This window comes from Dipodomys merriami, unplaced genomic scaffold (genome assembly GCF_024711535.1).
Source record: "Dipodomys merriami isolate MVZ:Mamm:240054 unplaced genomic scaffold, mDipMer1.0.p SCAF_8, whole genome shotgun sequence".
NCBI lineage: Eukaryota > Metazoa > Chordata > Mammalia > Rodentia > Heteromyidae > Dipodomys > Dipodomys merriami.
The window spans coordinates 62107056-62134695 of NW_027206401.1; the positions used below are offsets into that span (position 1 = coordinate 62107056).

The 27640-nt window shown below is 44.3% G+C and overlaps 1 protein-coding gene across 5 annotated transcripts in view; it reads right to left on the bottom strand.

Moving 5' to 3' along the window:
* The window catches only part of Myo6 (myosin VI), a 140274-nt gene extending 120368 nt beyond the window's left edge, over positions 1 to 19906 (bottom strand). For all 5 annotated transcript variants that reach the window (XM_070010239.1, XM_070010238.1, XM_070010237.1 and 2 more), the window contains exon 1: positions 19715 to 19906. The gene's annotated coding sequence lies outside the window, so the exon portion shown is untranslated. The remainder of the gene's footprint in view (positions 1 to 19714) is intronic.
* Between the last annotated feature and the right edge of the window lie 7734 nt (positions 19907 to 27640).

Here is a 27640-nt window from a genome sequence, read left to right on the forward strand (position 1 = left end):
TAGCACCACTTCTGGTTTTCTGGTAGTTTATTGGAGATAAGAGTCTCACAGACTTTCCTGCCTGGACTGGTTTTGAACTTCGATCAACAGATCTCAGCCTTCTAGTATTACAGGCGTGAGCCATGGGTACCCAGCTAATAAAAATAATTTCAAAACAAATACTTCTTCTGAAAACAAACATGATGTGAAATTATAAAATACCTGAAATTTAATTTAAAATCATACATGAAAAGGAGAAATAAATACAAAGGAAAAGAAAAACAGGTTTCACTTGATCACTTGAATCTGAACAAGTAGAATATAATGGTCTCTGTGCTCATCCTTTTTTCTGAATATGCTGCCACATTGAAATGCTTTTAAAAAGAAATATCCCTTCGTGATACACAGTAGACACTAGGTGGGAAATGAATTATGCAAAGTGTGGGTGGGAATGGGAGTGGGAAACAGGGAAAGCAAAGGAAAAATAGACATGTACTCATTACCTGACTTAGGAAAGCATAGTCACTCTGTACAATACCTTAATAATAACAATAAAATCATATTTTTTAAAAAGAAATAGGGCAGGGGATTGAGTGCCACACCCTCCGTGAGACCCTGGGTTCAGTCTCCACCTCCAAATTGTCTTCAAATATTTTTCACTTGTACATATAATCATATGTTATTCTCTTATTAAATGCCAAAATGACAGCCATTTTAGCCAGGGTATATTTTGAGGTTTGTGGAAAGCAATGGCTATGCATTAAATGTCCAATTATCTCCACTTCCCTTGTAATCTGTCATTTAATCACAACAGCAATTTCAAACTAAATGGACTGAAAAGAAGAAATAGATGAACGGTGATCCTAGAATTCTAAGAGTTCAAAATTGACCCCCAAGGAATTTTGATTGTGTCTATATTGTTGTACAACAAGAAAAGCTTGGTCAGAGTTTTATATAAAAAGTGTTGAAATTACCACTCAAATTTGTAACTGCACAGTACTAACAAGGAGGAGAGGAGGGAGGAGGAGGAGGAGGAGGAGGGAGGAGGAGGAGGAGGAGGAGGAGGAGGAGGAGGAGGAGGAGGAGGAGGAGGAGGAGGAGGAGGAGGAGGAGGAGGAGGCAACAACTGGAAACTATAAGCCATGCAAGCTGTCTTTCAGTTCTGAGGGATCCATGCATGCCTCTTACCCTCCTGTCCCTCAGTTTTCTTAAGTCCTCAGTGAAAACATGGAGCTATGTTCTTGGCAAGTGGTGATCTGAATCGTGTGGCTTCCCATGTCTAATGTACTGGAAGCTGGAACACATATACAAGAGGGCAATCGCCCAAACCTAGCAGCGCTCCCAGTATGCTCTGGAGACCCCTGGGACACTATCGGTAGTCAACAAGGTTACAATTATTTTCTTAACAACCCTAGGACAGTGCCTGCTTGCTTGAATAAGAATGGAAAGCAATGGTGGCTAAAACTTCCAGAACTTTAGCCTTTATCAGAAGAGTGGCACAAAATGTACCAGAAATCATTGCACTGATAGAGAAAAGATGGTGACATAAGAATGACCTTGATTTCAGGCACTGGTGACTCACAGCTTTAATCCTAGTTAGTCAGTAGGCTGAGATCAGAGAATCACAGTTCAAAGTCAGGCCGTGCAGACTCTGTCTCCAATTAACTACCAAAAAGCTGGAAGTGGATATATGGCTCAAGTAATAAAACACTAGCTTTAAGCAAAAAAACGCTGAGAAAGTGTCCAAGCCCAGAGTTCAAACCCCAGGATCTACGCGCGTGCACGCGCGCGCGCACACACACACACACACACACACACACACACACACACACACACACACAATGCTTTTAATGAAGCAGAAAAGATTACAGTGCCCGAATCATCTCTGAATATGCATGCTTTTGCTATTCTGTATGATGAGCAGACACATACAATAGTCTTTCTGCCACTTACAGAATGATTTCTGCCTAGAGGCAAATACTTGAGTGTTTTGACCTACCCTTTTATTTCATGAAACACTGTTTTGACTGAAAGACTAAATGGCATCATACCACAGCCAGTCAACCCTGAGGATTTGGCAAATTGGAAATGTTCATTGTTCTGGCCTGGAAACGCAGTTGATATTGTTGGCAGTGATAAAAGTGTGTTTTCAAGAAAGTGAAAAGTATAGCCAGGCAGGTGGCTCATACCTGTAATCCTAGTTACTCAGGAGGCTGAAATATTATGATCATTGTTCAAAGCCAGGCTGGACACAACAGTCCATGAGACTCTAATCTCCAATTAGTTACCAAAAGGCTGGAAGTAGAGTTGGGGCTTAAGTGGCATAGCATCCGCCTTGAGTGAAAAAGCAAAGGAACAGCACCTAGGTCCTCAGTTCAAGCCCCAATACCAGCACCAAATACAAAAATAAATAGTAGAAAAATAGAATATAAAGCTGGCATCAGTGGCTCATGCCTGTAATCCTAGCTACTCAGGAGGCTGAGATCTGAGGAACACGGTTCAAAGCCAGCCCAGGCAGGAAAGTCCATGAGACTCTTATCTCCAATTAACCATCAGAAAACCGTAAGTGGCGCTGTGGCTCAAGTGGTAGAGCGCTGGCCTTGAGCTGAAGAGCTGAGATACAGAGCCCAGGCCCAGAGGTCTGGCCCCACAACAGACAAAAAAAAAGAAGAAGAAAGAAGAAGGAAGAAGAAGGAAGAAGAAGGAAGAAGAAGGAAGAAGAAGAAGAAGAAGAAGAAGAAGAAGAAGAAGAAGAAGAAGAAGAAGAAGAAAGAAGAAGAAGAAGAAGAAGAAGAAGAAGAAGAAGAAGAGGAAGAGGAAGAGGAAGAGGAAGAGGAAGAGGAAGAGGAAGAGGAAGGAGAAGGAGAAGGAGAAGGAGAAGGAGAAGGAGAAGAAGAAGAAGAAGAAGAAGAAGAAGAAGAAGAAGAAGAAGAAGAAGAAGAAGAAGAAGAAGAAGAAGAAGAAGAAGAAGAAGAAGAAGGAAGAAGAAGAAGGAAGAAGAAGAAGGAAGAAGAAGAAGAAGAAGAAGAAGAAGAAGAAGAAGAAGAAGAAGAAGAAGAAGAAGAAGAAGAAGAAGAAGAAGAAGAAGAAGAAGAAGAAGAAGAAGAAGAAAGAAGAAGAAGGGAAAAAGAAAAGTAGAGTCTAGATGTGCCCTTCTGAATAGAACTGCTTTCCAATACCTAAAAGATGTTTCTCATGCAATCAGAATGAATTGTTAGTATTACCTAAATTTGGCAACTCAGTGAAACAGCATGTTCCAAAGCATAAGACATCACGTTATGAATCGTGGCGAGGTTGATGATGCGCACAAAGCAAAGAAGACCCACAATGCTATCACACAGAGAACACCATGTCCTGGGATAAAGACTGCCCTCAGGACTTTAAGAGTCACTACTTCAGAGTTTTGGTGAAGGAGCCAAAAAAAAAAAAAGAACAGTTATCTGAAAAGGTCAAAAAATTCTCCCCTTCCCAACAACTTACCTGGTGCAAGAACAGGTTTTCCTTCACATTGGTATTTTGATCAAAATGACATACAAAAGAAAGTGCAAACAAAAACGAATATGACAATGAAGAGACTTACATAAATGCAAAATAATGCCATTTTTTCTGCTGAACCTTTTTGGAAAAGCCATTTTCAAAATTTTAAAAAGTCACTGTTGCTAATGCACACTTACAAGAACTAAGAACTAAATGGATTAAACAATTTTCAACTTCTAAATTTTCATTTTCATTTCCTTTTTTTTTTTGACCCAAGGCTGGGATTTGAACTCAGTTCCTGTTGCATACACTCAATGTATGGTGTTCTATTCGCTGAGCCACACCTCCAACCCTCAGGTTTTAATTTTTAAATGCATAAGTAAATAAAACCTATACAGACAAAACCTACATCAACAAAACATTTATGGAATCCTCAATCACTTTTAAGAGCATAAAGGAATGCTGAGATGTGCAATCTAGTAGTGTACACAAAATCTTACAATGTTAGTAGGTATAGTCACCCAGGGGGGGGTATATGCTTCTGTAATCTAAGCCCTCAGGAGGATAAGACAGGGAGATTTCAAGTTTGAGGCCATTCTGGGCTACACAGTAAGACACTGTCAAAAGAAAAGAAGGAAGGAGGAAGAAGGATAGAGGAGGGGAGAGAAGGGGATGAGGGTGAGCTGGCAGGCAGGCACCTGTAGTCACTTAAAATGTATGAAGAGCTGGGAATGTAGCTCAGTGGTAGAGGGCTTGCCTAGCATGCATGAAGCCAAAGGTTTGATTCCTCAGCACCACATAAACAGGAAAAGCCGAAGGTGGTGCTGTGGCTCAAGTGGTAGAGTGCTTACCTTGAACACAGAGTGCTCAGGCCCTGAGTTCAAGCCCCAGGACCAGCAAAAAAAAAAAAAGTAATACATGACATAGTTATGGAAGATACACATACATCACCTAATTCTGATATGTATTACAATACAAGTATAACTCCATATAGTAAATTGTGTTGGGTTTAGTGTTTCTGTTACTTTGTTTTGTGCTGTTGGAAACCAAACCTATGGCCTTGCTCCTGATGACAAATGCTCCACCACTGAGCTACAAAGTTAATTCTAGCAAGTTCTGAAAGGTGGTAAGACTGACTCATTCCACATAAAACGCCTGTTTGAGCAAGAAGAGAGAGAGAGGAAAAACTGGCATGTGATTAAGGAGTCGGTGGATGAAGCTAGAGCTTAGAATGACAGATGTGTGCAGAATACCAACATACCAAAGCAGATCAAAACACATGCTGGACAGGCCTGTATCCTAGCTACTCAGGAGGCTGAAATCTGAGAATTTCGGTTCAAAGCCAGCCAGTACTTGGGAGGCAGAATCAGGAGAACTGTGAGTTCAAGGCAGGCAAGCATGATATAACAATATCTTGTCTCACAACAACAACAAAAACCAACCTATAATTCAATTCACTATGGAATCTGTACACAAAGCTTTACACAAATGCAATTGTTTAGAGCACAAAGAAGTGTGCAATTAAAATAGGCATGGCTTACACTCTGCCTGGGCCTGTTGTACAATGGGAATCTGAGGGTCTACACCTGGGGTAGGAGCTCTGTGCTACACAGTACAGATGTCTGCTTTGGACTTGAAAATAAGCAACAGCTGTGTGCGTGTTATGATGTGTGTGTGGCAATAAAGAGAGAATGAACAGATTATGGAATTTTTCAAAGCTATGTGTCTCTAAAAGAACACACAAATATTGACAATGTGGATTTCCAAATTAAGCCCAGACTCTTGAGGCAGAATCTCTGTGAAGGTATCAGCTCTGCAAAGGAAACCTCAGGCCTCACATCGCCCAGCAGTGAAATGGGGCAATCATAATAGCCACCTCATGATGTCTGTGAGAATTCACAGAGAAAATGAGTGGGAGATATTCAGAATGGTGGTGTATTGAGAGCCCTTGAGAACTGGCATAATTGTAATAATATTGTAATAATATAATCGTAATAACATAATTGTTCCTGGAGGCCTTAGATCACTCACCCAACCAACCATTAGAACGTACAGCCTTGCCACCAATCATGTGACCCAAAGCCTCTCTGTTGTCCACAGGTGTTGGAGGCGATCTAGGAGTCTAAAACTGCCCTACTGAGGCTCATAACAAATTGTGTACATGTGTATATATGTGTGTGTTCTTTTTCCTGTTACAAAGGAAAATCTGCATAGCTAAACAGTCAGATCTCAAGGAAGAGAATCAAAGTCCATGTCATGCTGACCAGTTCTAGGGACACGCCTTTAACACACAATAGCTCATGTTCTGCTCCAAGAACAGAACACAGTGCAACTACCAGACTATCTTGGCTTTGTTGTTGATTTGTTAATATTACCAAATGAAACCACTAATTCATGAGACCTTACTTTCCAAAGACAAACTTTTTAGTAGAAAATATCCTTACAAAACATAAAAGAACATAAAACATAAAAATTCTGATTGAAAGAATATTTTTCTGGCACCTACAACATTTATAGTCACATCGAATCATATAATCACATTCATTCTGCATCATTCTCCCTTCCTCCCCTCCCCACCCCAAAAGAAAATCTTTCTTAAATTAACATAGCCCTGCTTGGTCCCTATGGCTTGCCCCTCTAATTCTAATTACTCAGGAGGCTAAGATCTGAGCATCATGGTTGAAGGAAAGTCTGTAAGACTTTTATGTCCAATTAACCACCAAAAAAAAAAACTGGAGGCAGAGTTATGGCTCAAGTGGTAGAGCACCAGCCTTGTGTGAAAAAGCTAAGGGACAGTGTCTAGGCATTGAGTACAAGCCCCATAGTGACACTCTCTCTCTCTTTCTCTCTCTCTCTCTATCTCTCTCTCTCTCTCTCTCACACACACACACACACACATAATTAACATAACTATCAACTAGTCCTTTGAATATACAAGCACTAATTTTGTTCTTTTCTCTATTTCATCGGTTTTCTTCATGATCTCAAGGGCTACCATAAGCAGTGGATTTGTTTAATGTCTCAGGCACCATCACAATGGATAAATAAATCATCTTGCTCTTCCTCTCTTCAAGATCAGGAATGATGAAGGGGTAAATCAGAAGAATTAATACATTCCTACCCAACACACACACAGCTCTTTGTTCTTGCCTCAAATGCTAAGGCCAAAAGAATAACAGACAGCAAATCATGCCCACAAACCAAAAACACAGCTGGTTCATCTAATTTTAGAAAAAGAAATAACAGGGAAGAAAAGTTCTCTCTGAAATAACTCCATCTTCAAATTCAAAGGATGCCACATGGGAAAATCAACAGCCTCAATTCTCTGCTGTGGGGTGCCAAAGTCTGTCGGTATCAAATCCAAACAAGAAACAGTCTTTTAGAAGATTCCATAAAGTTTGAAAGTTCCACGCCAAACAGCAGATGGGGATACATAGAAACATACCTTGAAGACACAGTTCTAAGGAAAGGTGCTAGCTCAGTAGATAACACACCTGTTTTATTTTTACTATATTCTAAAGACAAGCTGAGAAACTTTTTTTTAACTTCACTTATAACCTTTACCACCAAATGGAGTCTTTACTTGTTTCCTGAATCCTTATAAGCCAGGTTAATTGCTCAACCCTAGGCAATACAGCTCTTCCTTCTCTGGAAGCTGGGAACAGGGCCCTATACTTAGTTTTTCCATGGAACTTGCAATCGAAGAAAGAAAATATGAATCATAATGCAATTATTTGGGAGGAGTACTGTTTATATGTTAGAATCTTTTGTGTCATCTCTTTTAAGAGAAGAAACTCTTTAGTAACTCACAAGGATCTATCCAAAACAAGGAACATGAACTTTCCTCCAGAATTAAGATGAACCACAGCACCAAAAAGCAAGCTGGGAGGAGAAAGTGGCATAGCAGAAGACAGGTGAATAACAGAGATGGCCAAGGATTTAGTCAGAAATCCAATGTCTTCCAAAGGTCTTGGAGAGGAGGAATTATTATCTTGCAATAGCTTCACTTCTAGTCATTGTTGCTGTGAGAACTGTGTTTCACCATGAGGAAAAACCTAAGTGGAGCGGGGTGCTATGGTTCATGCCCATAATCCTAGCTACTTAGGAAGCGGAGATCCAGACGAGAAAGGTCCAAAGTCTTGTCAGAAAAGTCCGTGAGACTCCATCTCCAGTTAACCAGCAAAAAATAGGCTGGAAACATGGCTCAAGTGTTAAGGTGCCTTCTAAGCAAGTAAGCTGAGTAAACATGAGGACCTGAGTTCAAATCTGGCATTGGCAGAAAGAACGAGAGAAAGAGAAAGAAAAGAAAGAAAGAGAGAGAGAGAGAGAGAAAGGAAGGAAGGAAGGAAGAGAAGAAAGAAAGAAAGAAAGAAAGAAAGAAAGAAAGAAAGAAAGAAAGAAAGAAAGAAAGAAAGAAAGAAAGGGAAGGTGGAGGGAAAGAAGGGGAGGAAAGAAAAGGAAAAAGTGCAGATGAAAAGGGAATATAAATTCCTAAAGACAAAGAACTTTTCTTCCAAATAACTTTTAAACTTGTTATTAAAATATTTTTAAATAGAAACTATTCAATTTAACCAAGACTACCTAATAAATTTTCAGATAATCTCATCAAGGCCTAATGATATATTAGTAAAAATGTCTTATGTTCACAGATCTAAATGATGTTTCACATTGGGTAACATGAATCATCAAAAATAACTAAAATAAGCAGGGAGCTGATGGTTCACGCCTGTAATCCTAGCTACTCAGGAGGCTGAGATCTGAGGATCACAGTTTGAAGCCAGCTGGGGCAGGAAAGTCTGTGAGACTCTTATTTCCAATAAACTATTCAGAAAAAGCCAGAAGTGGGGATGTGGCTCAAATGGAAGAGCACTAGCCTTGAGCAAAAGAAGCTCAAAGACAGTGCTCAGGCCCTGAGTTCAAGCCCCACCCAGGACCCGCGTGGGCACGCGCGCGCGCGCGCGCGCACACACACACACACACACACACACACACACACAAAATTACTAAAATAATTGTGTGGTTAAGTGATTTTCTAAAAAGCATAGATATGACAAATAGTCTCAAGCTATCTGCAGATGTATCAAAATGCTAAATTGTTTGAAATTCCCCAAGGAAATGCTACAAATTCCCGAAGGTTCTAATTACTGCCCTAGCTATTCTCCCTGCTCTGCTCCGGCCAGGGGAGGCCTGCACAGATGATCACCACTGGGTTGGCACTTGAGCAGAGAGCCCCATCTGGGACTTCCCCTCCCTCCTCCTAGTCTTCCCTCCTCCCTCCTCCACTGCCTCCCAGCTCTGTACATCTCTGGAGAAGTAAGGGCTTCGTGCTGCTGCTGGTACCTAGGTATTCCCTGGATATTCCCTATATCTGCAATTGTGCCTCTACCGGCTCCTTCCTTCCCCCTTTCCCCCTCCCCTTCTCCTCCCCCCTCTCTCCCTCCCCCTCCCCCTATTCCTCTCCTCCCTCCACTTCTCCTTCTCTCTCTCTCTCTCTCTCTCTCTCTCTCTCTCTCTCTCTCTCTCTCTCTCTCTCTCTCTCTCTCTCTCTCTCTCTCTCTCTCTCTCTCTCTCTCCTATTGACCCATCCTTTCTCTTCCATGGTGGCTCTTTGCCTGGTACTAAATGAAGGAAATCACTAAGCCTGCGTATTCCATAGTTGTCTCTAGTTTTGCTTTGGATCTTTGTTTTGTTTTGGTTTTTGTTTGGCAGCACGGGCCTGTGAACTCAACAAAGTCATGTCTTGCCAGGCAAGGATTCCACTACCTGAGCCACCCAATCATCACTCAATAGCACACTATCTAAAGAAATCTGATGCAAAAGATCACTTGTTTTAGCTCTTAAGATCTATACAAGCATGCATTTGTATATTACTGCTACTTTTATAATAATCAAAATATTAAATATAACTAATTCACTTCTCAACAAAGCTGGCTGATAAGCTAAAACAGCCATTCCAACTTACGTGTGAAATTTCACACTGCATTGTCCTCTGGAACTAAATGCTGCTAGCCCCAAATAAGATATTAAAACACACACACACACACACACACACACACACACACACACACACACACACACACACGAGTGGAGTTTTGGCATTTCAGCCTTCACTTCCTTCAATCACACAGGGCCTGGTTAATCTGATTTGTCTTTCTACATGGAGCCCCCTAAGCACAGGATAGCTTCGGTTGTCAGGTTCTGAGTGCAAGTTCTGGGGAGGAAGGTGATGACATCCTAACGCCACACCCCTCCTGTGTTCTCACCAGATCCCCAGGGAATTCTGATACACCCCAAAATTTTAAGTGGTGGCCCACCCAAACTACTGTTTATGCTGTTTACCTCTTGTATAATAATTCCCTATTAAATACAGCCAAACAAAAGAAGAAGAGTGCTAGGCACCAATAATACTAGCTATTCACAAGGCTGAGATATGAGGATTGAAGTTTGAGACACATTCTAGAGGCTCTCATCTCCAATTAACCAAAAATCTGGAAGTGAAGGAGTGGCTCAAGTATTAGCCTCAAGCGGGAAAGCAGGAAAGTCAAGGAAGAGCATGAGGCACTGAGTTCAAGCTCTGATACTGGCAGATGTGCAGGTGTGGGTGTGTGGGTGCATGTGTGCTCACGTGCACATACACACTTACATAGAGGTGCAGGAGGAGGAGGAGAAAACACAGGCATTCTGGACTGCTGCCAATTCTAGAATTGCAAAGCCAATTAATATTTTTAAAAGAAGACAAGGAGGAAGACAAGGAAGAAGAAGAGGAGGAAGAAGAAGGGAGAGAAAAGAGTAACAACAATGTCTCTTTGGGTTCACAGTGAGTCAGTGCTGTACAGGCCTCTATATTGAGTTCAGTCCTCACCGGAACCACACCTTGCAAATAATATTATCATCTCCACTTTACAAATGAGCAAACAGAAAGACAGGGAAATTAATTTATTTAAGCCTGTTAAGAAATGGCAAAAAAAAATAGGCTGGGAGTGTGGCTTAGTGGTAGAATATTTGCCCAAATGCATGAAGCCCTGGGTTCTATTCCTAAGTACCACATAAACAGAAAAGGCCAGAAGTGGAGCTGTAACTCAAATGGTAGAGCAAATCAGCTCAGGGACAGTGCCCAGGCCCTGAGTTTCCCTGGAGGAAAAGAAAAAAGAAAAAGAAGTGGCAAAAACAAAACCCATCAGGTGTATGGATCTTCTTATTCAGTGAACAGGACAAGTCAGTATTTGTGATTTAAGCTACTCTGTACCAGGTGCTTGTGGCTCAAGCCTGTAATCCTAGCTACTCAGGAGGCTGAGATCTGAGGACTGTGGTTCAAAGCCAGCCGAAGCAAAAAAGTCCATGAGACTCTTATCTCCAATTAACCACCAGAAAACCAGAAGTGGAGCTGAGGCTCAAAGTGATAGAGCTCTAGCCTTGAGCAGAAAGAGCTCAGGGACATTGCCCAGGCTGAGTTCAATCCCCATGACCAACAAAAACATACATACATACATACATACATGCATACATGCATATATATATATATATATATATATATATACATGCGTACATATATACAGTGATTCGGCAGGCCTCAGGCTGTCACAGGAAGCAGTAAGTCTAAAGACAGAGCACAGAGACTCACAATGTGCTCCTGGGCACCCTCTCTCTGTTTATGCACTTGAGCTCTCTTTCCATGAGACTGTATGCAAAGTCCCAGAGAGATTAAATGTGAACACTACCCAAGAGCCAAAGCACAAAATCAGCCCAGCTGCCCAACAATAGATGGGATATTACTCAGCCAATTGTGTCATGCGCAGGAAAGTAGATGGAATTAAGAACCATCATGGTCAGTGAGAGGTAAGCCAAACTCCAAAAATCAAGTATCATGCTTTCACTCAAATACAGAAGCTAGACCTAATATTTTACATATACCTATAAAGGGCTGGGAAGGTGGCTCAGTGGTAGAGCGCTTGCCTTGCATGCATGAGGCCCTGGGTTCGATTCCTCAGCACCAAATAAGCAAAAAGAAAAAAAGCCGGAAGTGGCGCTGTGGCTGAAGAGCTGAGGGACAGTGCCCAGGCCCAGAGTTCAGGCCCACAACTGGACCCAAAAAAAAAAAAAACATATACCTATAAAATATACATATAAATGAATTGAAATTATACTTTATATTTATATTTATAAATGACAGTTTAGATAAGTTATACCTCTAAATATGTAAATTTATAATTTATATAATTTTACATTTATAAATATATACATTCATAATTTTATATTCTTATATTTATAATCTGTAATTCTAAACAATGCTAAATTATAGCTATAGTTTATAAATATATTTTTATATAATACATATATATTTATTTTATATAACTAAGGTACTATTTAGGGAGAGGAGGGAAAGTGGAGTAGGAAAAAGACAAAGGGTAAATAATTTCAAAATACATCACAATCACAACTGTGTATGAAGATGGCGTAAGGAATCTTAATGAAAGCTGTTGATTAAGAAGAGGTTGGGGATGGGTGGCAAAGCAATAGTTATTCTAAGCAAAATAAAATGCACACATGTCTGAATACTATGGTGAAGCCCTTCATGAAACTAACACACACTAAAATGAATGATGGGAAGTAAAGCAAGCCCTGCGGGAAGGCAGGCTATTAGTAAGGACAGAAGTAGTCTAATGGAAAGGGAAAATGAGAACACACTGGCCAAAGAACTTTATTTGTATGTATGAGAGTAGAACAATGAAACCTCTTGGAATTGTTTTAAGCAGATGAAGTGGGCTAAGAGAAAGTAGTGGGAGGGTGAGGTTGAGTGAGATACACTGCATACATGTGTGAAAATATCTCAATAAAACCCTTTGTATATATGTTCATTTAAAATGCTATTGCCACCAAGTATTGGCTGTGAATTTAAGTAAGCTAAATATCTCTACTTCAGTTTCCTAATCTGTAAAACCAGTCACAATGGAAGTACCACTGACATTGTAGGATGATCAACAGCTAATGTATAGAAGTACTTACTTGCCACAGCCTCTACCACACAGCAAACACTTAGTAAACAATAGCCACCATGTGAAGGACAACCCCTACTGTGTTATAACACCCCCAATCAGTCCTCAGCTCCCTTTTATTTTTTCTTTTAGCCATCTTTTCTGAGCTGGTGAAACACACCCCTGTTTTCCAGGAGCTGGGCAGTAGAACTGTTGAACAATGCACTGGACATCACCAATAGACTGAGGGTCAGGAGTAGAACTGTCACACAATGCACCAGACATCACTAACGGACTGAGGGTCAGGAGTAGAACATTTCAGAGCAAATCAACCTTTAGGTAGCCCTCAAAAATTGCACCCCTTTCACAACTACTATTTCCCGACTTTGGGATCAGCCCTGTTGATTACATAGCAGCATGAAGAATCTATAATTAACTTAATTCAAAACAACAATAAAATACTCAGCATAAGGACTTAGTTTTAATCATGTATGCTCAGTACTGAGAACAGTGCATGGTCTCTAGACATACACAGAATGAAGGTACACAGTGATTCCTCAAAGAACTGACACCATCATTAGACCAATATCTACTCTCCAAGTAATAAAATGTATTCTCCAAACTGCCCAGAACACATTTCTCCTTCCTTTTCTGACTGCTGATTTTCTTGAAAAAGTCTCTAACTACAAGTTACTTACCAACCTGAGTCCATTAGTATATTACAAATGTTAAACTAGTTCCATAATAATGCCTCCTGCTCATCTTCAACCTTCCATTTTTTAATAAAAACAACAGGCATACAAGTAAATACCTGTAATCCCAGCACTCGGAGTTGGAGAGAGGATATGCAGGTCCAAGTAGCCAGAGCTATTTCCTACAAGCTGTCACCAAATAAATAGCATGCAACAAAATTTAGTGACCCTGATTCTTCAGATTCCTACATGATCTGACTTAAAACTCTACAATGAAGCCAGGTCCTGGTGGCTCGTGCCTATAGCGCTCACTACTCAGTAGGCTGAGAGCTGAGGATGAAGTTCAAAGGCAGCCCAAATAGGAAAGTCCATGAGACTCCAATCAAACACCAAGAAAGCCAGAAGTGGAACTGTGGGGCACAAGTGGTAGAGCGCGAGTCATAAGCACAATAGCTCAGAGACAGCACCCAGCCCCTGAGTTCGAACCCCAGGTCTTAACATAAACAAACATCTTTCAATGTTTTTGCATCTTCATGTATCTCATCCTCAGCACGAGAATAAACTTATTACATCTACTTTATCACCTTAAGAACAAAATGAACATAAAACATTTTCCAAATCAATAAAGTCATATAAATGTAAGGTATTAGTTTTTTATATAAATATCTTCACATTGTAACCTTTGGTTTTGGGTTGAACTGGAGGGTGTCTCACTATGTTGTCTTGGCTCCTCTTCAAGTCCTGGGACTACAGATGTATGCTACAGAGCCCAGCTCGACTTTCGACTTCATGTATGTATGTATGTATGTATGTATGTATGTATGTATGTATGTATGTATGTATATTGTCAGTGGTAGGGCTTGAACTCAGGGCCTGGACACTGTCTGTGAGCTCTTTTGCTCAAGGCTAGCATTTTAACCACTTTGAGACACAGCTTCACTTCAGGTTTTCTGGTGGTTATTTGGAGATAAGAGTCTCACAGATTATCCTGCCCAGGCTAGTTTTGAATCTCCATCCTCAGATCTCAGCCTCCTGAGTAGCTAGGATTACACGTGTCTTTCACAGACTTTCCTGCACAATCTGGCTTTGAACCATGATGCTCAGTCCTCAGCTCCTGAGTAGCTACCATTAGAAGTGTGAGTCACCAATGCCCAACTCAGCCTTCGATTTCACATGGATGATGTTTCCACACCTCTGCCACTCCTTCCTTATTTCTTTTTTTTTTTTTTTTTTTTTGTCGGTCGTGGGGCTTGAACTCTGGGCCTGGGCGCTGTCCCTCAGCTCTTCAGCTCAAGGCGAGCGCTCTACCACTTGAGCTACAGTGCCACTTCTGGTTTTCTGGTGGTTTATTGGAGATAGGAGTCTCACGGTCTCTCCTGCCCGGGCTGGCTTTGAACCACGATCCTCAGATCTCAGCCTCCTGAGTAGCTAGGATTACAGGCGTGAGCCACCAGCGCCCGGCTCCTTCCTTATTTCTTACATCCCAAGATCTTTCAGGAAAAGAGAAAAATCTAGAGTGAAATCTGAAGCACAGGCCAGTACTAAATATTTATTTAAAAAAAAAAAAGAGGGCTGGGAAGGTGGCTCAGTGGTAGAGTGCTTGCCTTGTATGCATGAGGCCCTCAGTTCGATTCCTCAGCACCACACAAGCAGAAAAAGCCGGAAGTGGGGCTGAGGCTCAGGTGGTAGAGTGCTGGTCTACAGCTGAAGAGCTGAGGGACAGCGCCCAGGCCCAGAGTCAGGCCCCACAACCGACAAAAACAAACAAACAAACAAACAAAAAAAGATGCTTAAGCACATCTATTAGAAATCAAAATTGTGCCATGCAGAATATTTCACCTTGTAAAGGTGACTGGATCTTTTCAAGTTCAACAACAAGTGACGTCACTGCCCACATGGGTGGCACCTGTATTTTTGTCTGGAGACTCCTATGAGGTGCGTGGTAATGCCACATCCACCCGCGTGAGCAGCCCTGCAGGAATGTGCCGCCTTGTTTTGGTTTCGTTTGACACAATGCTTTCTGCAACAGCAAATTATTTCCTCTCTCTTAGCAAGTGTCTTCCAATGCCCAGAAGTGTCTGGTGGGGTTTATTTCCTGTGCTTCCCTCCTCAGACAGACTTCTGCTGGACTTGTGGCCATTTCTGAAGCCTACATGGTACTCCTTTATTAGTCAATAAGAAAATATATTTATTTTTATAAGCCAAAAATATATTCTGACACTTAGGTTTTAAGATTACCACCAGTCCATTCATCAATGAAAGAGCAAGGTGTTTTTTAATTACTTTTGTGTGTGTGTGTGTGTGTGAGAGAGAGAGAGAGAGAGAGACAGAGACAGAGAGACAGAGACAGAGACAGAGACAGAGAGACAGAGAGAGAGAGAGAGAGAGAGAGAGAGAGAGAGAGAGAGAGAGAGAGAGAGAGATTTGGAGCTAGAACTCAGAGTGGCCTCATTTTCTCACTTTTTTGCTCAATGCTGGTACTCTATCACCTAAGCCACACCTCCACTATCTGGCTTTTTGCTGGTTAATTGGAAATAAGTCTCAGACTTCTTGTCAGGACAGGCTTTGAAACCTAATCCTTAGATCACAACTTCCTGCTACCTCCTCTGGATGCCTAGCCATTTTTTTTTTTTTTTTTTTTTGACTACTGAGAATTGAATTCAAGGCCTTACCTAGGGAAGTGACATACCGGTTGAGTAGTTCAAAAGTATAACTTTCCTTTTTTTATTTATTTTATTGCCAGTCCTGGGCTTGAACTCAGGGTCTGGGTGCTGTCCCTGAACCTCTTTGTGCTCAAGGGTAGCCCCTATTACTTGAGCCATACCACCACTTCTGGCTTTTGCTGAGTGGTTTTTGGAGATAAGAGTCTCATGGACTTTTCTTCCCCAGCAGGCTTCGAACCACGATCCCTAGATCTCAGCCTCCTGAGATCCTAGGGTTATAGGCTTGAGCCACTGGCACCCAGCTACTATTTTAAATACAAAAGATTCTAGAACCTCTGAGCATTATAAATAGTGCCTCCTAAATTACTCTTGTTTAATGCTAGTCAGTGTTTGATTCTGTTCAAAAAAAAAAAAATGAGTGGGTCATCCAGTAATTACATGTTAAGCCCCTGGAGGTCAGACTGGTATTTTTATTTGGATTCCAGTGTCCCTGAACTCCAAAACTCCTAATAGATCAAATAATGAAAACACCTGTAAAAGTAACCAACTACCCAACTCAGCCTTTTTACATTACACTACTGCAATGTAAGACTCCTAATTTGTTACACAAGAGGAACTTTATTGTCTTTTTCATACTTAGCTCAAGAGATAGTCCTGAAGTAAGCAATAAAAAAAGATTGGTGCTAGCCAGGTGCTGGTGGCTCACCCCTGTAATCCTAACTATTCAGGAGGCTGAGATAGGAGGATTATAGTGTAAAGTCAGAAAAGCCCCTGAGTCTTTTATTCCTATTTACCAGCGAAAAAAAGGAAAGGAAAGGAAAGGAAAGGAAAGGAAAGGAAAGGAAAGGAAAGGAAAGGAAAGGAAAGGAAAGGAAAGGAAAGGAAAGGAAAGGAAAGGAAAGGAAAGAAGGAAGGAAGGAAGGAAGGAAGGAAGGAAGGAAGGAAGGAAGGGAGAGAGAGAGAGAGGAGGAGGGAGGGGAGGGAAGGAGGGAGGGAGGGAAGGAGGGAGGGAGGGAAGGAGGGAGGGAGGAAGGAAAGAAGGGAGGGAGGAAGGAAGAAAAAGAAAGAAAGGAAGGAAGGAAGATGTGGCTCTAGTGGTAGAGGGGTCAGTCTTTAGTGAGAAAGTGAAGGGACAGGGCAAGGCCCTGAGTTCAAGCCCCAGGACTAGCACTGATTCTTTTTAAAGTGTCCCAATAGGTGAAGAGTTAATCATAATCTCTACCCCTTAGATTATAGAGGTAATTATGTACCATTTAAAGTAGCTACTGCATGTATGAGCAATATCTGTCCCATCTAAGAAAAAGTTTGAAATTCCACCCTAACCAAGAACATTATATTGCTCATTTTAGTGATAATGAAATCCAGTGTTGGAGTAGTTTTAAGTCTACTTCCTATGAAACCTGTCAAAATAAAAGCACATGCTATGGACAGCATGCTGCAACTTCACCAGAAAGGCTAACACCCGCCCTCACGCACTGATCACTGGGGAATTGATGTACACACAAGAACAAGTTCCAAGTAAGCTCCAAAACCACATCAGAGGCGCGCCTTCCAGCCCCTACCTCCTGGGGGCCTTTTTCAAGCCTTCCTTCCAGTCCCGTAGGTGGGTTTAATAGTTCACCAAAGGAGCTGAAGGCTCTGGTGCAACCACAGAGGAGGAGGCAGAAGCCCCTGGCAAGAATCCACACTTTGACCCCCAGGCTGCACAACCTTTATATATTTCAGTCTCAGAGCCTTGAGGTTCTGCTCTAGAAAGGGACCAGACCATCGGACTGGAAAATTACTTGTGTTCCCTCCCATCCTGGCACATGTCCAGTACATGGCTCTACCCCCTCTTTGCACCTCCCATCTCTCTTTCTCTCTCCCTCTCTTTCTCCCTCCTTCTCCCCCCTTCTCCTTCTATCCCCCCCTCCCCAGTTCAAAAATTCTGAGGATGGAACACTTTATTCTTTCTCTCATTCAGTACTAGGGATTGAAGTCAGGGCCTCACACATTTGAAACCAGTGCTCTTCTCAGCCTGACAACATTTTACATATAGCAAACATGGAGCTTTAACTATCAATGAAAGGAAAATTGGTTCATTGTTTTTTTTAATGTTGAGTGCTTACATATTTATTGAAACCTGGCATGGTCCTCCAAATCGTTTCAACTTTCTAAAGAAAGCTGCATTTTCGAACCAGAGACAGCCCAGTTGTCTAAACAATGGGCTACATGATACACCACAGACTCCAGGCCGAGCCACAACAGGATGAGAAAAGAGGCTGGGCCTCTCCAATTTCCTGGCCTCTGTTATTTTAAAGCTTGATCACATAAACATAAACAGAGGAAAACTCTTTTCACAGAAGCCCCGTGGGACTGACTTCGGGATCTTTGCTTTTAATATCTCCTTTGAGTTTACATTAAATATTAAAGCTGCCCACATTTCTCCTTTCATGCCTCAAGGCAGGAATAAGGACCACAGGCATATTCTAGAGCAGATTCTCATTTCCTGAAGTATGTAAGTTTCGATCATGATCATCTTTTCCTAAAGATGGTACTTCTGTTCCTGACTTTTATATTATTAGATTTAGGAGAGGATTTCCCTGTGATATTTCCACGCATGCAACGTTCTGCTTTGAACCAATTCAAACCTCCCTTCCCACCCTATATCCATTCCTCCCTGCTCTCCTCTCCTCCCTACAATTCATTCCGGAAAACAAGTACGTAACTTCAGCAGCTGGAAGGCCAATAAATCCATAAATAAGGCATGGAAAATCAACAACGCACATCTGCGTTACACTAAAATGATTTTCTGTTTACCACCGTGCACGTAATTCCTGCGCAACAGAAAACACTGGGAATGAGCTGGAGATTTAAAAGTCAATGAGCGATTCTCAAGGGCCACATTGTTCCCAGCCGCCACCGTCCCCCCCCTCCCCAGCCACACCTCTAGCCAAACTACTTTGTAACATTTGTGGCTGTTTAAAAATAGTAATAATAATAATAATAATAATAATAATAATAATAATAATGCTAGAAGGTACTAGGGTCGTTTTTTTTCCTGGAACTTTGTCCAGATGGAAAACCCCAACTCAAGACGTGGAGGAGAGTTAATTTGTACAGGAATGTTTTGCTGCTAACCTTTGCACCATGACCACCATCAACCAAGTTCAAGATTCGCGTTTTATGGTGTGACCATCGCCTCTGAGAAACCTTGAAGAAGTTTTAAGCGGGGGGTGGGGGGGCGCCATTCTCGAACTCTTGACCGTATTTGGACCCAGTTTATGCATCTACCCCACCAGTGCCTAGCACGAATAAAACTTACCCAGCACACCGATCCCACAGGGCGGTGTTGGGGGGCACCCTGTAGTATCGGAGTTACCGCGTAACCCTCTCCATTACATGATTCCGTCAGTAATGGTTTTCTGAGACCCTGGGGAAGCATTTCTGACTCGGACGTTCTAGCAATGCTTTCTTTAAAAGGAAAAAAAAAGGAAAAGCCACGGCCGACGGAGAGCAGTCGCCTGGTTTTAGGGAGTGTGTCGGGGTGGCCAGGACGAATATCAAGTTCTCCTCGCGTCCCACACCAGTAAACTGGCACCGTCCCAAGGCCCCGGGCCGCCTAGAGACTCCGCGCGTCCACGCAGGTCTCGGACGTGGTTCACTCGTGTCCCCTCGGGGACACCACCGCGCTCTCCTCCCGGCTCTGAGCGTCGACCAAGGAGAAGATACAGCAGCGGCCGCGGCGGGGGTTCGGGTCCGGGGGGGAACACCTGAGCGCCCGCGTCCGCCGGGGACGTACGAAGGGGGGGTCCCGGGGAAGGAGCGAGCCAGGGGCCCCTCACCCGCTCCCCCCCCCCAGGCGCTGCCCCGGGCCCGCCGAGCCCGAGGAGGCCGCGGCGGGGCCGGGCCCGGGAGCAGCGACGGCGCCCCGCGCGACCCCACGACTCACCGGGGAGCGGGGAGCGCGGGCAGGTGCGCGGCGGCCGAGCGCCCGGTGGCCGGCGAGGCTGCGGGACGGGTGCGGGCGAGGAGAGCGAGGGGGAGCACGACGGCGCGGATGAGCCGCAGGACCGGGCGACGTCGCCGGCCAGGCGGAGGCTCGCTTCCTGCTCGGACACCAGCCGGTCGGTCTCCGCCTGCCGGCCGGCGCCCCACCAAGTCCCCAGCCCCGCCGCGCGCACGTCACGGCTACGGAGCGCCCGAGGGGGCGGGGCCTTGGAGGGCGGGGCGCGGGGGCGCGCGGCGGGGGCGCGCGGTGGGAAGGACACGGGGGCGCGCGGCGGGAGAAGGGTGGATGTAGAGCGTGCTGCGGGCGGGGGCGCGCGGCGGGGGGACACGGGGATGCGCGGCAGGAGGAGGGCGAGCGCAGAGCGTGCTGCGGGCGGGGGCGCGCGGCGAGGAGTACGGATACGCGCTTCAGGGAGCCCTGGGGCGTGCGGCGGGCAGGGGCATGGCGGGGGCGCGCGGCACGGGGACGCGCGGTGTCCCCGGTCCCTCCGCAGCCCGGCGCCCGCCCGGGGGCCCTTGTTGCTCCCTGGTCGTGGGTTGGTCGCGGCCGCCGCCAAGCGCGTCCTGTGCGTCAGGTTGCGGTGCGCCGCAGTCTGAGCACGGCTGCCCCGAAAGTGAGCGAGCCCGGGCCGCGCCGGGCGGGCAGGAGCGCGCGCGATTCCGGGACCCAGGTACACCCCCGTGCAGGTCACAGGTTCGCGGCCGGGCAGGTGCGATCGGTGGCCGCCCGGGACCGCAGCGGCGTCCCCAGGCTGCTTGCGGGAGAGATGGACTGTCCCGAGCGCATCCTCCCGTGTCGCACCGTGGGCGGTGCGGTGTGCGGGACCCACGCGCACGGAGCCGCGGGGAGCCGGTGGCGGGCTCGGCCGATGAGGCGACCTCACGAGTCTCCGGGTGCCGTGTGAAGAACAAGGCCCGGCGGTGGAAAAGAGGAAGGAAAACCAAAATAGGAAACTTCACCTCACAGCCGCGGCAGAAGTCGGAGTCCAGATTGTTAAATTTACCGGACTCAACTCCAAAACAAAGCCAGGCCCCGCGCCCACGGCCCGCGCCCGGAATCCTAGCCACGCGCGAAGCGGCCATCCGAGCTCTGTTCGAAGCCAGCCCCGGCAGATAAATCCCTGAGACTCGAACCTGCAAAAAGTCGGAAGCAGAGCTGTGTGGCTCAAGTGATAAGAGTGCCAGCTCTGAGAGGGAAAAGCTCAGGACAGCACCCGTCCCCTGAAGAAAACCTCAGTGCTGGCATCAAAGGAAAAATCTGAATTCAAAAAAAATGAATATGGCTCTGTGCTCAGTCCACTGCTTTGCCTTCATTTTGCATTTAATATGAAGAGTCTTCGGCCACCCAATGGATGCCATTATTGTAGCTTAGGATTCCCTGTAACCAATCGCTTCTGCCTTTTTTGTTTGCTTTGGTCTCCCTACTTGCCACCCATGACTGAGTCCCTTTGGTTTTAGTCCCAGGATGTCTCTTCATTAGATACCACCATTATCTTTTTCCAGGTCACCACCATTCCAAGTCTTGCCTATCCATCGGCTACTCTTCAGTTGGCCAGATGATAGTAGTACCCTCCTGTAACCCAAGCTCTACAAGGCCACCAATTAATCATCTCCAAAATAAAAGACTGATGCCTAGCAATTCAGGAGGCTGAGATCTGTGGATGGAGATTCAAAACCAGCCTAGGGAGGAAACTTCTGAGAGACTCTTCTCTCCAGTTAATGACCAAGAAGCTGGAAGTGTGGAGTTGTGGCTCAAATCGTAGAGCACAAAAGCTCAGGGACAGCACCCAGCCCTTGAGTTTAAGCCCCACCAGCACAAAAAATAAGAGTGGTGAATTGCTCTACTAAAAAAAAATAATAATTATGGTCTCCACTGGTCTCAGTATAAACTCCAATCCCTTCAATATTTTTTTTTACTTGTTCTTCTGCTGGAAATGAAAACTAGAACCTTGGACATGCTGGATGAGGTTTCTACCACTGAGCTACAGTCCTGGCCTTAAGATAGCTTATAAAATCCTTTTTTTTTTTTTGTTTTTTTGATAGGGCTTGAACTCTGGACCTCTGCCCTAAGCCGTTTCACTCAAGGTTAGAATTCTACCACCATGAGCCACCGTGCCATTTCCAGCTTTCTGTTGGTTAATCGGAATCGGAGATAAGAGTCTCATGAGGCTGGGAAGGTGGCTCAGTGGTAGAGTGCTTGCCTTGCATGCCTGAGGCCCTGGGTTTGATTCCTCAGCACCACATAAGCAAGAAAGAAAAAAGCCAGAAGTGGCACTGTGGCTCAAGTGGTAGAGCGCTAGCCTTGAGCTGAAGAGCTGAGGGACAGCACCCAGGCCCAGAGTTCAGGCCCCACGACCGGACCCAAAAAAAAAAAAAAAAGAGTCTCATGGACATTCTTACCTAGGCTGGCTTCAAACCATGACCCTCATATCTCAGCCTCCTGAGTAGCTAGGATTACAAGCATAAGCCACTGGAACCCAGCTCTTAAACACTGTTACAAAACTGGGTTTCCAGCTGGGCGCTGGTGGCTCACGCCTATAATCCTAGCTACTCAGGAGACTGAGATCTGAACATCTCGGTTCAAAGCCAGGTCAGCAGGAAAGTCCGTGAGACTGTTATCTCCAATGAACCACCAAAAAACTGTAAGTGGAGCTATGGTTCAAAGGGTAGAGTATTAGCCTCTAGAGAAAGAGCTCAGGGGCAGCTCCCAGGCCCTGAGTTCAAGCCCCAGAATTTGCATGCATACATATATACATACATACATAAAACTGTAACCTGTTATCAAGGTTAAAATAAAATATGCAACATTGATACTACATAATACAAAAGTTACTGTAGAAAACAGAAAGGCTCAAGAAAAACTAGGCTATGGCTTTCCTATACCAATCTGAGGATCACTGTTCACAGCCAGCCTGGGCCAGAAAGTCTGTGAGACTCTTTATCTCCAATTAACGACTCAAAGCAGGAAGTAGAGCTGTGGCTCAAATGGTGGAGTGCTAGCCTTGAGTACAAAAGCTCAGGGACAGCACCTAGACCCTGAGTTCAAGCCCTATCACTGGAATCAACACACAAAGCTGAAAGACGGGATTTGCTGCATTGTTCCTGAAAATGTTTATTAAGTAAATGAAAATGTTCCTAGGGCTGGTTTCCTTGCTTTAAAAATAGCGCTTTCTTAAAATAGATCAAGAATGCACCAAAGAATCTTTAGCCAGAAAGTTTCTAATTTGGTATCTGTCATAAATATGACCCGATAGTTAATAACCACGAGCTTGAAGTAAACATGACGACATGACATGGATTGCCAGAGAAATACTGTACCCCACATTCACTCACCCGGGCTTTCTTGAGATTTAGATTTATTATACGACTCAGCTTTACTGGCCAACCAACAAAATCTCAGTGGCACATGCCGCTTCACTCCTGGCAAGCACATGGGCACCAGGGGCAGCTCTAGTTAGGCAGCTCACCAGCACAGCAGCCTGGTGAGTCCTCCTCGAGTCAGAGGTCAGAGCCTCTGGTGCCTCTTCAAAGTTACACTCAGAATTAGTAGCTACCACTGCAGCTCACATTCTATTGGCCAAAGGAAGTCACACAACCAAGCCCAACATCAGTGGGTTAGGATGAAGCCAGGCTGGGCTTTGCATACCTGGGGTCCCACGCCACTCAGGAGACAAACAGGATCCTGGGCAAAATCATGTGAGACTCTATCTGAAAAACAAACTCAAAGTAAAAGGACTTTGGGCATGGCTAAAGTAGAAGAGTGCTTCTCTAGCAGGTGTGGGGTTCTGAGTTCAATGCTGGTATCCTTCTCCTCCCCACAAACGGGGTGGTGGTGGGAGGAAAGCAGGAGGAATAGTCTTTTCATAGACATGATCTCTCTGAAGGCTGGTACCAGTGGCTCACGCCTGTAATCCTAGCAACTCAGGAGGCTGAGATCTGAGTGTGTCATGGTGCAAAGCCAGCCTGGACAGGAAAATCCATGAGACTCTTATTGCCAGTTAACCAGCAAAAAACTTGGAGTGGACATGTGGCTCAAGTGGCAGAGCTAGTACTAGCCTTGAGTGAAAAAGCTAAGAGACAACATCCAGACCCTGAATTTAAGCCCCAGTCCCAGTACACAAAAAGAAAAAGAAAAGAAGAAAAAAAGAAAGAAAAGAGGGAAGGAAGGAGGGAGGGAGGGAGGGAGGGAAGGAGAAAGATGTCTGTGAAAGAATTATTATAACCCAATAATCTAAACAATCAAACTCCTCGGCTCAAGTATTTCTCCTTCCTGAGTTGCCCTAGAAGCTGAGACTACAGGCATGTGCTAGCATACCCAGCCTTGTGTATTTGGATTCTGGTGTAAAAATGTTAAACTCAAGTTATTTTTGTGTGTATGTTTACAGAAAAAAAACATTGGCTCTGTGAATTAAACACCTCACATGTTACATTCTACCACCGAAGCTATACCCCAAACAAACTGGCAAAAAAAAATTAAAAAGCCAAGCACCTATAAACTGGGGTTCTTGTGAACCCCCCTTTCTTAGGTTTGATGATTTGCTGGAATAACTCACAACTTGAGGAAACATTTAGAACTGAGGAACATCCAAATGGAAGAGGGACAAAGGCCTTGGGGCTTTCCATGTGGTCTTAGCCTACTTTCGATGGTCATAACATACCTGAGTTTAGGTAACTTATATATATTTTTTTATTTTTTGGAAGTCCTGGGGACTGAACTCAGGGCCTGGGCACTGTCCCTGAGTTTCTTTTTGCTCAAGGCTAGCACTCTACCTCTTGAGCCACAGGGCCACTTCCAACTTTTTCTGTTTATGGGGTACTGAGGAATCAAACCCAGGGCTTCATGCATGCGAGGCAAGCACTCTACCTCCAAGCCACCTTCCCAGCCTGAGTTTGGGTAATTTATAAAAGAATAGAGGTTTCTTTTGTTCATGGTTCTGCAGACCAAAAAGTCTGGTATCTAGGTGGCGGGGATGGTGAGGGCTTCCTGGTAGTGTGGTAACATGATAGAGGGGCTCACATGGTAAGACAGAAAAAGCATGCTGGCACCGCTCTTCACACAAAAGCATCACAGGTCCCCTCATGGCCTCTCCAAGGCTCACTTCCATCTCCACCGAAGTCTGAGTTTGGGGATTACATTTCTCGCACATGAACCTTGGGAGACACATTCACAGCCTGGCACGCACCTTCCCTTTCCAGGCACACCCCCTTTCAAAAGCGTCCTGATTGGTGCCAGGTAAGCCACCATGGCTGGTGAGTGCCCAGCCACCCTCTCCTCCACGGAGGCCGGAGATTGGGTATGAAATTAAAGACCCAATGGAAGCAACACTAAGCGAACGTTTAAAAAATACAATTGGGCTAAGTGTCAGTGGCTCACACCTGTAATCCTAACTACTCAGGTGGCTGAGATAGGAGCACCAACTGAGGTTAGAAGCCACCTTGGGCAGACAAATTGGAGAGACTCTCATCTTCAACTATACAGCAAAAACTAGAAGCTGAGCTGTGGTTCAAGTAGTAAATGGCCAGCCTTGAGTGAAAAATCTGAGAACACAAGGCCCAGTGGAGCACCAGTAAGTAGCTCATGCTTATAATCCTAGCTACTCAGGAGGCTATGATTTGAGGCTCAGTTCAAAGCCAATGTAGGCAGGAAAGACTGTAACACTTTTATCTCCAATTAACCATAAAAAAAAAAAAAAAAAAAAGCCAGAAGTGGATCTGTGGCTCAAAAGGTAGGTGCTAACCTTGATCATAAAAGCACAGGGACAGCGCCCAGGCACCAAGTTCAAGCCCTCTTTCCCCGCAAAGCACACACACACATGGCTCCAGTTCAAGCACTAGGACAGGCATCAAAATATTTTTCTAAATAAAAATGTAAAAAGATAGTGTCAGAGCCGGGCGCTGGTGGCTCACGCCTGTAATCCTAGCTACTCAGGAGGCTGAGATCTGAGGATCGCGGTTCAAAGCCAGCCCGGGCAGGAGAGACCGTGAGACTCCTATCTCCAATAAACCACCAGAAAACTGGAAGTGGCGCTGTAGCTCAAGTGGTAGAGCGCTCACCTTGAGCTGAAGAGCTGAGGGACAGCGCTCAGGCCCAGAGTTCAAGCCCCATGACCGACAAAAAAAAAAAAAAAAGATAGTGTCAGGAAGCCATTCAAGGAATAGAATTTATCCACACAGCAAGCTGTTACCTGGGAATATGACCTTCAGTCACCTTGGTCTTCTCTTTGAAGTTAAGAAACTTAAGAGGCCTGGAAAAGAGGAAGGGAACTCCTATGCCTGTCTGTGTGTGTACTCGTGCATACAACAGTCCTGGGGCTTGAATTCAGAGCTTTTTTGTGCTCAAAGCTACTGCTCTACCACTTGAGTCCCAGCCCCATTTCCAGTTTTTGCCGGTTATTGGAAAAAAGAGTTTCATGGACTTTCCTGCCCAGACTGGCTTTGAATCTCATTCTTCAGATCTCAGCCTACTGAGTAACTAGGATTATAGGCGATCAGCCTCCTGGTTTTAGTTTTTGAGTAGAGTCTTTCATGAGCTTTCTCTCTTTGTATTGAGAACACTATATATTTAAAAACAATGTTTCTCTTTTGTTGATAAATATAGTAAAAAATCCAGATTACAATTTTATAAACCTCTGTGAATCCATTTGTCTTTTTGCTGCTTGTTCTGTCACAGAAAAGGTTTTTAAAGTTGCCAACATTATAGGTAAAGCCAGGCACAAGTGCTCATGCCTGTAATCCTAGCTACTCAGGAGGCTGAGATCTGAGTATCATGGTTCAAAGCCAGCCAAGGCAGGAAAAGCTGTGAGACTCGTATCTCCAATAAACTACCAGAAAACCAGAAGTGGCACTGCAGCTCAAGTGGTAGAGTGCTCACCTTAAGCTGAAGGGACAGTGCCCAGTCCCAGAGTTCAAGCCCCACAACCAACAAAAATAAAAAAATATATTACATTTGCACATTTATTGATGATATAAAACTAATTCAAATTAACTCAAGCTAGTTCACAAACATTTCTAAGGTGTTTTCTGTGTGCAATCAACCTTTTAACTTTGCTTTTGATCTTTTTATTTTTTATTTTTTGGTCGTGGGGCTTAAACTCTGGGCCTGGGCATTGTCCCTCTCAGCTCTTCATCTCAAGGCTAGTGCTCTATCACTTGAGCCACAGCGCCACTTCCAGCTTTTTCTGCTTATGTGGCGCTGAGGAATCGAACCCAGGGCCTTATGCATACAAGGCAAGCACTCTACTACTGAGCCATCTTCCCAGCCCTTTGATCTTTTAAAATAAATGTTTAGGGAGGTCAAGGGAAGAGAAGGTAGATGGAGCGAGGAAGGATGTGTGAATATTGTCATAATATTTAGTATACACATGTGAAAGTGGAACCCAGTCACTTGAGGGGATGGGTGGGGTTGGGAGAGATGGGGGACAATGATGGAAGGGGTGACATTGCTCAAGATGTACTATACTCATACACTAACTTGTTGAAATGACACCCTTCTGTGGAACAACTTTAAGATGATAGAAAGAACCAAAATAAGTAGTTAAATGCTTAGATCCTGCATGGGTGTGATGGCATGTACCTGTAGGCCCAGCGATTAAGGAGGCTGGGGTACAGGGTCATTTAACTCAGGCGCTCAGGCCAGCTTGGAAATATTGACATATCTTATTTAAAAACCAAACCAAACCCATGTGGAGCTAGAAGTACTGGTTAGTGGGCAAGTCTTGCCTAGCATGCATAAGGCCATGAGATTGATCTCCAGTATCACAATCAAAATAATAATTAGTCATGCCAACAATGATAAAAATAACTAGACAGAAGTGGTGCTGTGGCTCAAGCAGTAGAGCACTTGCTTTGAGCTAAAGAGCACAGGGAC